The 16,766-nt window shown below is 36.7% G+C and overlaps 1 non-coding gene across 1 annotated transcript; it reads right to left on the reverse strand.

The window, feature by feature from the left end:
- Positions 1-10,834: 10,834 nt before the first annotated feature.
- On the reverse strand, positions 10,835-10,941 carry LOC119523933. Its single transcript, XR_005214734.1, has one exon. It is a non-coding gene; the product is annotated as a U6 spliceosomal RNA (small nuclear RNA).
- Between the last annotated feature and the right edge of the window lie 5,825 nt (positions 10,942-16,766).

Genomic DNA, 16,766 nt, shown 5'->3' on the forward strand with positions numbered 1-16,766 from the left:
GGCTCTGATCTAGTCAAGAATTCAGGGTGTGCCCTGGTAAATTATTCTCGACATATTGAATATCTTCTTGAAGGCTTCCTCTCTTAATTTCTGGGAAAATAAAAGAGATTAAGACACCATTCACAAAATCAAAAAGGGGATAAACACTCTTAAAAAGGTGAGGGCAGCCACCATGCAAGATGGGTTGAGTGTGGAGTTAGAGGAGTTTTCTGGAAGGAGCCATCCCTAAGTAAAATCTTGATGTGTGACTAGAGCTGAGCCTGGCAAAGAAAATGGGGAAGGTGTTCCAAGCAGAGGGAACATGAAAGAAAAGGCTCAGAGACATAACGCAACATGGCTTGTGCAGGGAATGATAGGAAGCCTGATATGAATTCAGGAAGCTTTAAGTGTGAGATGGAATTTATCTGTATGTTTATTGAACTTCAGGTGCAAAATTTTACCTCAGATTAGTTAGATTAAAGATTAAATTCCGTACCTAGGAATAAACTTAACCAAAGATGTAAAAGACCTATACAAAGAAAACTACATAACTCTACTAAAAGAAATAGAAGGGGACCTTAAAAGATGGAAAAATATTCCATGTTCATGGATAGGAAGACTAAATGTCATTAAGATGTCAATTCTACCCAAACTCATCTACAGATTCAATGCAATCCCAATCAAAATTCCAACAACCTACTTTGCAGACTTGGAAAAGCTAGTTATCAAATTTATTTGGAAAGGGAAGATGCCTCGAATTGCTAAAGACACTCTAAAAAAGAAAAACGAAGTGGGAGGACTTACACTCCCTGACTTTGAAGCTTATTATAAAGCCACAGTTGCCAAAACAGCATGGTACTGGCACAAAGATAGACATATAGATCAATGGAATCGAATTGAGAATTCAGAGATAGACCCTCAGATCTATGGCCGACTGATCTTTGATAAGGCCCCCAAAGTCACTGAACTGAGCCATAATGGTCTTTTCAACAAATGGGGCTGGGAGAGTTGGATATCCATATCCAAAAGAATGAAAGAGGACCCCTACCTCACCCCCTACACAAAAATTAACTCAAAATGGACCAAAGATCTCAATATAAAAGAAAGTACCATAAAACTCCTAGAAGATAATGTAGGAAAACATCTTCAAGACCTTGTATTAGGCGGCCACTTCCTAGACTTTACACCCAAAGCACAAGCAACAAAAGAGAAAATAGATAAATGGGAACTCCTCAAGCTTAGAAGTTTCTGCACCTCAAAGGAATTTCTCAAAAAGGTAAAGAGGCAGCCAACTCAATGGGAAAAAATTTTTGGAAACCATGTATCTGACAAAAGACTGATATCTTGCATATACAAAGAAATCCTACAACTCAATGACAATAGTACAGACAGCCCAATTATAAAATGGGCAAAAGATATGAAAAGACAGTTCTCTGAAGAGGAAATACAAATGGCCAAGAAACACATGAAAAAATGTTCAGCTTCACTAGCTATTAGAGAGATGCAAATTAAAACCACAATGAGATACCATCTAACACCGGTTAGAATGGCTGCCATTAAACAAACAGGAAACTACAAATGCTGGAGGGGATGTGGAGAAATTGGAACTCTTATTCATTGTTGGTGGGACTGTATAATGGTTCAGCCACTCTGGAAGTCAGTCTGGCAGTTCCTTAGAAAACTAGATATAGAGTTACCATTCGATCCAGCGATTGCACTTCTCGGTATATACCCGGAAGATCGGAAAGCAGTGACACGAACAGATATCTGCACACCAGTGTTCATAGCAGCATTATTCACAATTGCCAAGAGATGGAAACAACCCAAATGTCCTTCAACAGATGAGTGGATAAATAAAATGTGGTATATACACACGATGGAATACTACACGGCAGTAAGAAGGAACGATCTCGTGAAACATATGACAACATGGATGAACCTTGAAGACATAATGCTGAGCGAAATAAGCCAGGCACAAAAAGAGAAATATTATATGCTACCACTAATGTGAACTTTGAAAAATGTAAAACAAATGGTTTATAATGTAGAATGTAGGGGAACTAGCAGTAGAGAGCAATTAAGGAAGGGGGAACAATATTCCAAGAAGAACAGATAAGCTATTTAACGTTCTGGGGATGCCCAGAAATGACTATGGTCTGTTAATTTCTGATGGATATAGTAGGAGCAAGTTCACAGAAATGTTGCTATATTATGTAACTTTCTTGGGGTAAAGTAGGAACATGTTGGAAGTTAAGCAGTTATCTTAGGTTAGTTGTCTTTTTCTTACTCCCTTGTTATGGTCTCTTTGAAATGTTCTTTTATTGTATGTTTGTTTTCTTTTTAACTTTTTTTTCATACAGTTGATTTAAAAAAAAAGGGAAAGTTAAAAAAAAAAAAAAAGAAAGAAAGAAAAACAAGGAAAAAAAAATGATGTAGTGCCCCCTTGAGGAGCCTGTGGAGAATGCAGGGGTATTCGCCTACCCCACCTCCATGGTTGCTAACATGACCACAGACATAGGGGACTGGTGGCTTGATGGGTTGAGCCCTCTACCATAAGTTTTACCCTTGGGAAGACGGTTGCTGCAAAGGAGAGGCTAGGCCTCCCTAGATTTGTGCCTAAGAGTCTCCTCCTGAATGCCTCTTTGTTGCTCAGATGTGGCCCTCTCTCTCTGGCTAAGCCAACTTGAAAGGTGAAATCACTGCCCTCCCCCCTACGTGGGATCAGACACCCAGGGGAGTGAATCTCCCTGGCAACGTGGAATATGACTCCCGGGGAGGAATGTAGACCTGGCATCGTGGGACGGAGAACATCTTCTTGACCAAAAGGGGGATGTGAAAGGAAATGAAATAAGCTTCAGTGGCAGAGAGATTCCAAAACGAGCCGAGAGGTCACTCTGGTGGGCACTCTTACGCATACTTTAGACAACCCTTTTTAGGTTCTAAAGAATTGGGGTAGCTGGTGGTAGATACCTGAAACTATCAAACTACAACCCAGAACCCATGAATCTCGAAGACAGTTGTATAAAAATGTAACTTATGAGGGGTGTCAATGGGATTGGGAAAGCCATAAGGACCACACTCCACTTTGTCTAGTTTATGGATGGATGAGTAGAAAAATAGGGGAAGGAAACAAACAGACAAAGGTACCCAGTGTTCTTTTTTACTTCAATTGCTCTTTTTCACTCTAATTATTATTCTTGTTATTTTTGTGTGTGTGCTAATGAAGGTGTCAGGGATTGATTTAGGTGATGAATGTACAACTATGTAATGGTACTGTAAACAATCGAAAGTACGATTTGTTTTGTATGACTGCGTGGTATGTGAATATATCTCAATAAAAAAAAAAAATAAAAAACAAAACAAAACAAAAAAAAAAGATTAAATTCCAATGTAATATGTTGGGAAATGAGTCTAGAGAGAAATTTCCAGCAAGGACAGGATCAAGCAGATGTATATCATGCTAAGAAGTTGTATTTTACTAAGTCACTAAGCATAGACATTTGAAGGATATAGGATAAGAAGCAGGGTTGTTTTTTGTTTGTTTGTTTTGGAGTCTATTACTCTAGGCTAGGCAGGAGCTTCTACCTCAAAATTGTCAGCATAAATCTGTCTCAAAATACTTCCTTGACACTTGCAATGAGCTATCTCAAAAAGGAGGATAAACATATTACATTGGAATTTAATCTTTAATCTAGCTAATCTGAGGTAAAATTTTGCACCTTAAGTTCGATAAATGCACAGATAAATTCCATTATAATTTGGAATAGTTGGTGAAATAGAGTGTGGTTGATCTCGAACCCACTGGTTATTTAACCAAACCCTTTGATTATACAATTTGTCCTTGAAAGATTACCTTCTGGCTAAAGGCTGTCTTCTCCTTGTTTGATATTTTGAATAAAGAAGATAACAGATTTAAACAAAGACCAACCTTGCTAGTCATGACTAGATGCATCATATACTCTTGTGAGGGTATGTACACATCTGCCATGATCATAGCTGTGTCAACCACACCCAGCACCAGCACCTTGATGGTACATGGTCAACTTCTAGGTATCTATTTTGAAACTGAATTCTGTAAATGGCTTTTTCCCTACCAAAAGTTATTTAGCTGTATAGACAACTGAAATAGTTGGGCTTAACCATAGCTTAATAATATTTGTGTGAGAAATTGCATCCTAGACTGCAAGGCAAAATAGGGAATAATGTGAGTATGTTTGGAATAATACAGGAGTGTTTGAAATTTGCCTGACTTGACTTGTCAACATCTACTCTGGCAAATTTAATTAATATTTATTAATTTTATTAATTTAATTAATTTTTATCCTATACCAATTGCCTAATAATGCTCATTACTTCTTACTTCTGCTGATACTATGTGTGGCAGGCAGAATAATGTCTCCCCAAAGATGTCCACATCCTAGTCCCAGGACCTGTGAATATGTTATGCTACATGACAAGGGGGAATTAAGGTTGCATGTGAAATTAACGTATCTAATCAGCTGACTTTAAAATAAGATTATATTGAGTTTTCCAGGTAGACCCAATGTGATCACAAGGGTCCTTTAAATGTGAAAGTGGGAGGCAGAGGAGTTAGAATCACAGAAACGGCATCATGAGAAAGACTACTGACCATTGCTGGCTTTTAAGATGGAGGAACCGGACTACGGGCCAAGGAAAAGGCAAAAAACAGATTCCCCCACAGAGCCTCCAGAAGGAATACAGCCCTGCTGGTACGTTGAGTTTAGCCTAGTGAAGCACATTTTGCAGTTCTGACCTCAGGAACTGTAAGACAATAAATTTGTGTTGTTTCAACACCAAGTTTGTGGTGATTTGTTACGGCAGTGATAGGAAACCAATACATCATTATGTGGCATGTGGCATTTAGGATTTTAGCTAAGACTAGATATCAATGCCCAAAGATGTATCTAAAATACACACTTAGCTTCTACTCAACCAATTCTTTTATTCATACCATAGCAACTGCAGTTTTTATAAATACAATAGGGACACAACAGAATACCATGGCACCTTGGGGAGATATAAACAAATATGTTTTTTTTTAATGTTTCATTACTTGCTTAGGTAAGGTTTCAAACAATGTTCTTTTACTTAAACCCCTCTGCTAAATAGGATCACCCTCATCCCTTGGAGAATTGATCTGGACCAATTTAAGTGAGTAATAATGCGAATTGGGAATTAATAACAAATGTCAGTATTGATTTGAGGCCTGAGTTCCTTTTACTCAGACCAGATTGAATGCTTCTCCTACCACTGCTTCTGCACTTTCTTTCATTCTGTTTCTTCTGTTGACTGCTCTTTGCAATCACTTAAAAAATTCAGAGCATATGGAGTTTCAGGCCCCAGATCTCAGCCGCCTAAAGGACCTGGGCCTAAGGTCAGCACCTGGAGGCACTGATTAGAATTGACCATAGGTAGCGGTTGCTACAGCTCCACTGCTGGGAAGGCCTTGACAGCTCCATGACCTCCATCCCCCACCACAGCCCCTCCTCCTCCCCACTCGCTCTTGCGCTGCCGCCTGAACAAAACATCCCATCAGCACTGTTTACTGCAGGAACCCAGCCAAGGAAGTCATAATAGGACAATAGACATACAATCCGATAACCTTGTTAGCTCAAATAGAAGCTCCTAACAAGTAGGAGAGGTTACTGAAGTGGAATAAAACTATTGCAGTATTTGGGTTTGGTGAAGTGGCTTTTCAGATTTTTTTTACCCTTTTGGGGAAAAAAAGTAGCATTTCTTGTCCTTTTATTTAAGATTAAAACCAGGCACAAGGACACTAAACAAAACAACATGTACAAGGCTAAGGTTAACTTTTAAAAGAATACAAATGGAGAGGGATGTACAAAGTTCAAAATTATCTCTTAATGGAAAATAGCAAAAAACTCCTTGCTTTGTGTTGCCAGATCTCTGCAAAAGTGTAGTAAGTGGGGAATAACCTTCATTATCCAGAAAAAGTCAGGGTGTGAATTAATTTGTGTAAATGATAACCAGTAATGAACTCATTTCAGATAACAGGCCAAGGATGATCAAGGTCTTTCTATTTTCCATTTTATTTACTTCACATTACAGGATACTATTTCAACATAACAGAGATATTGCCAGGTTTGATTCCAGCCTTTTATTGCTTTTCCTCATTTCCACCTCATGCTTCAGGGAACATTTCCATCTTTAAAACTATAATTTTAATCCCACTGTTATCTCCCTATTTCTGAAAAAGATGACATTCACAGATACTCCAGAATTGCACAAAATGCAGCATTTTACACGGAATTTTACTCCCCCTCCTCCCACCTTCAGTTCCTGAGTTCTTGCCGTTTCCATGATGCTAAAAGAAATAGCAATAACCTTGAAGTCAGGTAGCTTGACATTGCTCAGCCCTGTGACCTGGCTCATTTCCCCTGTGCCTCAGTTTCTTCATCTGCAGAAAACGACAAAATTATAACTTAATCCAGCAAGTGTGTATTTGGACGCTTTGGAAAAGCTATTTTTATATTTTGCATTATCAAAGTTGAAAACATGAAACGTCATGGTTTGGCATGGCCCTGATTTACCTTTTGTTTCTGTGTGTGTGTTTGTGTGTATGTGTGTTTCAGGGCTCTACTTTCTCTGAAAGATTAATGAACAATGGCTAAATCCACACCTGCTTAGTACTTTCAATCTGGTTAGCTTTTATTGTGAGCATTTAGTTCAACCATATTTTCCTATTGTACTCAATGGAAGTCAAAATAATTCAATTTACAAGTGTGTGGCAGTGCAACCTTTATCTGGAAAAAATGCTTTCATAACAGCTGGAAAATTGCAGTGATAAACGTAAACCATTTTCCATTTCCTATTACTCCTTATTTGTGAGAGGCAATTCTCCAATTACTTATGGAAAATTTGAAAATAATAAAATGTTCAGTATTCCTTTCCCTCCACCTTGTATATGACTTGAGACTAAAAAGTCTTTTTATTTTTTCATTTAAAAAATATTCCTTTACATACAGTCCAAGGCAATCTCATACACCTATAAATATGTGATTTTAAAAGAGTCACGGCCCCAATATTGCCACTGCTGGTCTCTTTCAGTACCTGACATGTCTAGCACTTTTATACCTATGCACTAGCTCATGGGAAGATTGCTGTGAAGTAAATGGTATTTGAAATGTATAAGTCATCATTACTCATTACAACTCTAACATGAATTAGTTGAAAAGGGATGATATTTCTTGGATTATAGATATTCAAGGAGTCTTAGGCTTTGGACATGGTAATTGAGACTCGGCTGATTCTAACCATATTTTTGTACACCCAACTCAAGCCAAAGCATGGTTACATGGACAAGCATGCTTCTTGGGATTAGGCCTAGTCCACCCACAATCACCAAAACATCTTAATGGAGGAAGTATTATTAGTGACAAATTTCTAAGTTTATTCACCGCTTCCATGTCTTTTTGTGTGTGTGTGGTTTTATTGAGATATATTCACACACCATACAATCCACCCAAAGTATACAATCAATGGCTTTTAGTATAATCACAGAGTTGTACATTGATCACCACAATCAATTTCAGAACATTTTCATTACTCATTACTTCAAAAGGAAAAATCCCACACCCCTTAGCAATCATCTCTCAATCCTTCTATCTTTCCCCAGCCCTACAAAACCACTAATCTAATTCTGTCTCTATAGATTTATTTATATTTACATTTTATACAAATGGAGTCATATACCATATGTAGTACTTTGTGTCTGGTTTCTTTCACTTAGCATAATGTTTTTTTTTTTAAATTATTGTTGTTTTCTTTTAATTAGAGAAGTTGAAGTTTAACATAAAAGTCATGTAAAAATACAACGTTCCCATATACCCCTCTATTGTTGACACTTTGCATTGGGATGGTACCTTTGTTACAACTGATAAAAGAATATTAAAATATTACTGTTAACTATAGTCCACAGTTTGCATTGGGTGTATCTTGTCCAATATACCTCCCTATTATTAACACTTTGCATTAGTGTTGTACATTTGTTATAATTCATGAAAGAACATTCATATATTTGTACTATTAACCAGCCATCGTCCATCCACAAAAGTGTTCAATATGTTATAAAGTCCCACGTTTTATCCTCTAACTTTTCTTCTAGTAACATACATGACCCAAAACTTCCCCTTTCAACCACATTCACACACATAATTCAGCACTGTTAATTACACTCATACTAATGTGCTACCATTTCCACTATGCATTTCCAAACATTTATAGTCAACCTAATTAGAAATTTTGCACAAATTAAGCATCAGCTCCCCATTCTCTACACCCATTCTATCACCTGGTATCTTATATTCTAAATTAGTACTCTATGAATTTGCTTATTATAATTAGTTCATTTCAGTGAGATAATACAATATTTGTCCTTTTGTGTCTGGCTTATTTCACTAGACATGATGTCCTTAAGGTTAATCCATATTGTCACATGGATCAGTACTTCATTCCTTCTTACAGCTAAATAATATTTCATCATATGTATATACCACATTTTGTTTATTTGTTGTTGCCATCTTTTGGCAATTGTGAATAATGCTGCTATGAAATCAGTGTGCAAATGTCTGTTCGTGTCCCTGCTTTCAGATCTTCTGGGTCTATACTAAGTAGCGGAATTGCTGAGTCATAGGGCAACTCAATATTTAGTGTTCTGAGGAAATGCCAAACTGTCTTCCACAGCAGCTTATACCATTTTACATTCCCACCAGCAGTGACTAAGTGTTTCTATTTCTCCACATCCTCTCCAACATCTGTAGTTTCCAGTGTGTGTAATAGCAACCATTCTTATAAGTGTGAAATAATAACTCATTGTGGTTTTGATTTGCATTTCCCTAATAGCTAGTGAAGATGAACATCTTTTCATATGCTTTTTAGCCATTTGTATTTCCTCTTTGGAAAAATGTCTATTCATGTATGTTGCTCATTTTATAATTGGGTTGTTTGTCCTTTTATTGTTGAGTTGTAGGATTTCTTCATATATACTGGATATCAAACCCTTATCAGATATATGGCTACCAAATATTCTCTCCCATTGAGTTAGCTGCCTCTTCACCTTTTTGACACAGTCCTTTGAAGCACAGAAGTGTTCAAACTTGAGGAGTTCCCATTTATCTATTTTTTCTTTCATTGTTTGTGCTTTGGGTGTAAGGTCTAAGAAGCTACTCTTATCACTAGGTCTTGAAGATGTTTATCTCTATTTTCTTCTAGGAGTTTTATGGTACTGGCTCTTATATTTAGGCCTTTTATCCATTTTTAGTTAATTTTTGTATAGAGTGTGAGGTAGGGGTCCTCTTTCATTCCTTTGGATATGGATATCTAGTTCTCCCAGCCCTATTTGTTGAAGAGACCATTCTGTCTCAGTTCATTCTGTCCCAGTTTTGGGGGACTTCTCAAAAATCAGTTGACCATAGACCTGAGGGTCTATTTCTGAACTCCCAATTCAATTCCATTGATTAATATGTCTATCTTTGTGCCAATACCAAGCTGTTTTGTCCACTGTGTTTTGATTTTTTAATTGGGTTGTTTGTCTTTTTATTGTTGTTGTAGGATTGTTTTATATAGTCTGAATATTAAACCCTTATTGGATATATGGTTTCCAAATATTTTCTCCCATTGAGCAGGCTCCTTTTCACCCTCTTGACAGAGTCCTTTGAAGCACAAAAGTTTTTAATTTGGAGGAAGTCCCATTTATCTCTTTTTTTCTATTGTTGCTTGTGCTTTGTGTATAAAGTCAAAGAAACTATTGCCTACCACAACATCTTGAAGATGTTTCCCTACATTTTCTTCTAGGAGTTTTATGGTCCTGGCTCTTATATGTAGGTCTTTGATCCATTTTGAGTTAATTTTTGTATAAGATGTGACATAGGGATCCTCTTTCAGTTTTTGCATATAGATATCCAGTTCTCCCAGCACCATTTGGCAGCCTTGTCAAATATCAATTGTCCATAGATGAGAGGGTCTATTTCTGAATGGTCAGTTTGATTCCATTGGTCAATATACCTATCTTTATGCCAGTGCCATGCTGTTTTGGCCACTGTAGTCTTGTAATATGCCTTAAAGTCAGAAAGTGTGAGTCCTCCAAATTTGTTCTTTTTCAGAGATATTTTTTGGCTATTTGTAGCCTCTTACCCTTCCAAATAAATTTGAAAATTGGATTTCCCATTTCTGCAAAGTAGTGTGTTGAAATTTTGATTGAGACTGTGTTGAATCTGTAAATTAATTTTTGGTAGAATTGACATCTTATCAATATTTAGTCCTCCAATCCATGAACACAGAATGTCCTTCCATTTATTTAGGTCTTCATTGATTTCTTTTAGCAATGTTTTGTAGTTTTCAGTGTACAGGTCCTTCCATCCTTGGTTAAATTTATTCCTAGATATTTTATTGCTTTAGTTGCTATTGTAAATGGATTTTTTTCTTGCTTTTCTCCTCAGATTGCTCATTACTAGTGTATAGAAACACCACCAAATTTTGCATGTGAATCTTGTTTTCTATCACTTTGCTGAACTTGTTTATTAGCTCTAGTAGCTTTGTCACAGAGTTTTTGAGACTTTCTATATATAGGATCATGTCATCTGCATCCAGTTTGGTGGCCTTTTATTTCTTTTTCTTACCCAACTGCTCTTGCTAGAACTTCTATTACAATGTTGAATAACAGTGGTGACAGTGGGCATCCTTATCTTGTTCCAGATCTTAGAGGGAAAGCTTTCAGTCTTTCACCATTGAGTTATGATGTTAGCTGTGGGTTTTTCATAAATGCCCCTTAGCATGTTGAAGAAATTTCCTTCCTTTCCTATCTTTTGAAATGTTTAAATATATGGAACGCTTCACAAATTTGTGTGTCATCCCTGCACAGGGGTCATGCTTATCTTCTCTGTATTGTTCAAATTTTAGTATATGTGCTGGCAAAGCCAGCACCCTGCATGTCTTTTCAGGATTCAAAATAACAAATGACATTCAAAATACCTTAGCATCCAAAGGTAAATACTACAACTATGAAAAAAGTGATATATTATATCCAAAGACTAGCCATTGTCTTAAGTGGGGTACGGCAAGTAACATGTCTATGAAATATCCTTCTATCCAAAGGTCAACTCTAAATAGTTGTAGTGAACTATATGCTCAAATGACACAGTATTGTGTCTGGTGCTTCGATATGAAAACATTGACTCAGTTTAGCTCACTGATATGAAATGTGAAACTTGTGAAACTCAAGCATATTTTGGAAATTCCATTTTTTTTCTAACAAGGATTCTAACTGACCTGTAATCAAGGCACAGTCTGGCATGTAAACAATGAACTTGAATGTCTGAAGTGTGAAGAAAAGACAGTTTATTAGTTTATTAGTTGTTAACATTAGAACATAGACTATAATTTGATTTTTAGTCCTATTAGGAATATGGTAAATAGAAATGTACTGGAGAAAAGGGAGAAAGCATCAGGATTCACCACTAGCTAAATGCAGATTTGGTCAACTAAATTCAATATACATACATTCGACCTTCCATCCCTTAAATTCTAGCAATTCGGAAAAGTCACCTGAAAGGAATTTCAAGACAGGGCCTAGTTCATGTTTCTCCTGTACTTCCTAACATCCCTAGCACAATGCTGAGTATGTGATTAGTAGGTGAAGAGCACAATCAAATGAGAAGGGATCAAGAGAAGTTAGTTTCTGGGTTACCTTCAGATGTTTGCGAGGGCATTCAATTACTAGTATTTCTCCCCAAAGTTGATCAATTTTAAGCTTCACTGGCTAGGAGTCCTGCATTCCATTTTCTGCAACAAAACGTTGAGATATGTTGAAATGCCTTTAGATCAAATGAGATGTTTCTAGCCTTAGTAGTCATCACTTTGGATTCGATTTGGACTTAGTTATTTTTTAACCAAAGAAGGAAATCTTTTGTTGATTTTACCTAACGGATCATTTGAAACAGCATCTCATGCTTTTAAATGAAAATTATCTGGTAACCCAAGAAAACCATAAAATACAGAAATAGTGGACATCCTATATGGTTTTAAAATATAGTGTCCACTACTTTTATAATTAATGTAATTTAAATTGTGCTGGGTATTTATTAGAGAAGTCATGTGACCTGGAGCGGTAGGCTCTAATTCCTTCAATTCAGATGCTAACAAGAGAAGTTATGACTATTCCTCAGAAAACAAACTTACTCTTCTGACTAATGGAGTATGAAAACTCCAAACTGAAATACCTCATTAAAACATTCTTTACATTTGCAGCTGTTTTCCCTTGCCCTTGGTCGCCCTGCTCAACACTAATTTAAAAATCCTGTATATATGTGTGTGGGGGTGTGTGTGCATGTATCTGTGTGTGTCTATAGTACTCTTGGGAAGCTTATAATCTCCCAAACTAAGATATTTTTGGTACAAATTATAAATTAAAGAATTTTAAAAAATGACACTGTATCTTGATTGAATTTCAAAAGCAATCTTTAGTCAGTTAAAAAATAATGAGCCAGATTTATTTAGAATCTGAGTTATGACCTTATAAATAAGGTAACTTTGGAAATGGTAGTAACTCTTTTAGATTCTTATTTTACTTGCAAATAAATTTATTTATAATTAAACAAATTGATGTTAACAGACTCTGGCAATTAAACAAATGGCCTCAGCATCAAAACAACAAAAATAAGAACCAAATTTCCAGTCCCCACCCCCACCCCCACCCCACCCCCGCAGAGGCAGGGACTATCTCAGGGCTTTGTCATAATAACATTAACCACAGGAAAACCATAAACTTTTGCATGAGGACTTGCCATGTTCACAATTTTAGGTTCCCAAGATGAACATGAAGGAAATGGACTCAACAATTCCCAAGCCTCTGAATATTCTGTGACAGCTAGAGTGAGAGAATTGAATAAGAGACATAAGATTGCACAGAATCATAGAATTTCAAAGTAAGAAAGAATCTTAGTTATTTAATCTGATTTGTTATTACAAGTTTCCTCAACAATCATAGCTTTCAAACTTTTTTGCTTGTGGCCCAGAATAAAAGAAAAAAAAAACACATCTAATTCATTATCATCCAGTACCATACAAACTGGATCACAACTGAACATAACTTAAGCAGATTTCTATAACAGTACTTTCTCTTACTATATTCAATGAACTCAGATAGTTTCCCCTTATTTTCTATTCTGTTTCTGTTTAAAACGACCACTGAAGTGGATTTCATGACCACTAATGGCTTGAGACTTGCCTTATAGCTTTGCTACTCAAAGTATGGTCCATAAATCAGAAACATCAGCATCACCTGGGAGTTTCTTAGAACTGCACACTCTCTGGCCCCAACCCAGATTTACTGAATCAAAATGTGCATTTAAACAAGATCCCCAGGTGATTCCCAGCACCTTAAACTTTGAGAAGAATCATTCATCAACCTCCAAGGGTGGTTCAATTAGTAAGCCTTACCTTGAGCCATTTCCCTGGTGAGAAGTTTTCTCCCTCTCAAGGCAACCCATTTTAATATCAAACAACTGTATTTTTTCCTAAATTTTTTATTGTAGTAACATATCTACAACCCGAAATTTCCCATTTTAACCACTTTCAAGTGTATAAGTCAGTAGTATTAATTACATTCACAATTTTTTGCTGCCTATTACTAATATCCATTACCCCAACTTTTTCACCACCCCAAATAGAAACTCTGCACATATTAAGCAACAACTCCCTCTTCCCCACCCCACCACCTGTCCCTGGTAAACTGTTACCTACAATCTGTCTCTGTGAAATTTGCTTCTTTTATTTCATATAAACTAAATCATACAATATTTGTCCCTTTGTGTCTGGCCTATTCCACTCAACATATCTTCAAGGTTCAACCATGTTGTTGCATGTATCAGAATTCACTCCTTTTTCCAGCTGAATAAATATTCCATTGTATGTACATACCACATTTTGCTTATCCGTTCATCAGTTGATGGAGACTTGGGTTGCTTCCACCTTTTGGCTGTTGTGAATAATGTTGCTAAAAATATGGGTATACAAGTATCTGTCTGAGTCCTTTCAATTATTTTGAGTATATACCAAGAAGTGGGATTGCCAGGCCATCTGGTAGTTCTATTCTTTGTTACATTAAGTGGAAATTGGTATGTAAAGCATCAATTTAGAAGCCAGCACGGAAAGAGAATTCTACAAATAATAAACTCTTTCCCTTTTTCACATAAGTTCCACCCGTGACACTAATATATCTTCTGGTGAACTAATCTTATAAAATTAATTTAAGCCTTTTTGCACATAGCAGTCTTTCAGCTAAAATCATAGGAATCTTTGTGATTCTTCACTTTCTTTCTCACCCTACACCGAAACAATCAGCAATCCTGTGGAATTTACCTTCCAAATATTTCTCCAATTAAGTGTTTCAAAAATTAGCATCCCTGGATCCTAGGACAGGGGAAAATGTCAATAAACATAGGGAAGAAAATTCAAATTTCACTGCTGTCATTTAGTGATACACTTAAATCATATTCAGAAATAAATGACAGTACTGGGTACATTTTGTTAATAAGAGTTATTTTTTGACCTCAGGAGGCATTACTTCTCAAATGGGTGCCACCACTTAAGATACCTTGCTATCACCCATTTCTCACCAGACTATTGTCCACTCTGGTTTCTGACTCAGCCCTCTGGAAATCTGGAATCTTTTACACACATTCAAAATGCAATGAATGTTTCCTTTCTTCCCATGCTTTCCATTCTGCCCACCTGGAACTAGACAACTGTCTCCACTGTTCACTTCAGATTGTGCCACCCACTGTGGTCAGCTATTGAGTTGGAGATAGGCCACTCAATTTTCCAGCTGCGATGTAAAATGTAATTGAGAATCATTCCTGGGCCAGTGCATTTTCTCCTTTGAGACTCCACTGATTGGAGCTGGGTTGCATAAAATGTGAGTATAAACATATTTCCCATATCTTTTTGACATTCAGAATGGCTCATATTCTTAAGAACAAGAAGAGGACTTAGCATTCAAGAGGATGTCACTGGTCTGATAAGATAAAGGCGTGAGAATAGTTTCCCACTCTTTGGGAAATGTCTGGGGGGTATGTTGAGGGGTGAGGGAGTTTTTAGGACAGCTCTGTGATCTAATTCCCTGGAGATGTAGTTTTCTTCTTAAAATCAGTTTTTGGCATTGCTTATTACTTCGCTGCCATTGGGTCAAGGAAAAACACTTTAAGCTTCTAAACCTTAGAATCTAAGGCATGGGGCTGTCTCATAATCTGAACATAGGAAGGAAGAAAATTTCCTAACTTCTTTTTCTTTGTGTGAATTCTTGATGGGGTCCAGTATGATGGCCAGGGCAGCCCTCTGCATTATTGAAGGAAGGGGTGAAACTTCTGCTATCCAAGCAGAACATAAAGCTTTATGCTCCCCAATGAGAATTATTTTGTTTCATGTTATGCCCAACAACTAACTGAAGTGAGCTGTACTGAGGAAAAGAGAGCACAACTAACCTCCCTCTTGCCGCCATGGTAACCTATCAGGATGCCTAAAGTTAATAAGTATTATCGGGAGTAAAGGTGGATAGGCACTCTTCTTAAAAACAGCTTTATTGATATATCAATCATACCATAAATTCACCCACTTAATGTAGAATTCAATGGTTTTAAACATATTCACTGAGCTGAGCATCCATCACCACAGTTATAGAACATTTTCAACACCCCATAAAGAAATCCCATGCCCTTTAGCACTCACTTCCCATTCCCCCATCACTCTAGCCCTAGGTAAACACTAATTTACTTTCTGTTTCTATAGATTTCCCTATTCTGGACATATAAATAGAATCATACCAAATGTGGTCTTTTATTTTGGGCTTATTTCACTTAGTGTAATGTTCCCAAGATTAATCTATGTTGTAGCATGTGTCAGAACTTCATTTTTTTTTATAGCTGAATAAATCCCATTTTATGGGTATGTCACATTTGTTTATCCATTCTTTAGTTGATGGGCATTTTGGTTGTTTCCACTGTTTTGCTATTATGAATACTGCTGCTATGAACAGTCATGTATGAGTTTTTTGTGTGGACATATATATGTTTTCATGTCTCTTGGGTGTATACCTAGGAGTGGAACTGTTGAATCATATGGTAACTCTACGTTTAACCTTTTGAGGAACTGACAGACTTTTCCAAAGTGGCTACACTATTTTACATTCCTGCTAGCAGTATATGTGGGTTCTGACTTCCCCATATCCTCGTCAATACTTGTTATTATCCGACTTTTGATTATGGCCAAATGATATCTCATTGTGGGTATGAGGTGATATCTCATTGTGATTTGGATTTGAATTTCCAAGGATATGCACTCTTAAGACAATGCCAAATCACTCCTGTGTAAAAATCGAATATTTAAATTCAATTAATTCCTGAATTTTCCATGTCTGGAGAAGCTGCTAAAATTTAAAAGAACAGGCTGAGTCATACCCAATCTTTATGGTAGGAAGTTTTATTGCACAAGAGCATCTCTGGGTTTGGGATTCAAGAGTCATCCTTTTAAACAATTAAATCCCTCAGAGTCTGTCCAAGCTCTAGCCTTAATCGATGATTCTGTTTTTACTAAAGACAGAGAGGGTAAGAATTAGGGAGGAAATTAATCATGTATTCATCTGACAATTTGTAAAAGTTGCTTATCTTCTCTGAGGCTCAATTTTCTTTTTATAGAATGGAGTTAATAATAGTATCTAACTCACACTGTCATGTGAGTATTAAATGAGATTTTTT

Source organism: Choloepus didactylus, chromosome X (assembly GCF_015220235.1).
Source record: "Choloepus didactylus isolate mChoDid1 chromosome X, mChoDid1.pri, whole genome shotgun sequence".
Taxonomy (NCBI): Eukaryota; Metazoa; Chordata; class Mammalia; order Pilosa; family Megalonychidae; genus Choloepus; species Choloepus didactylus.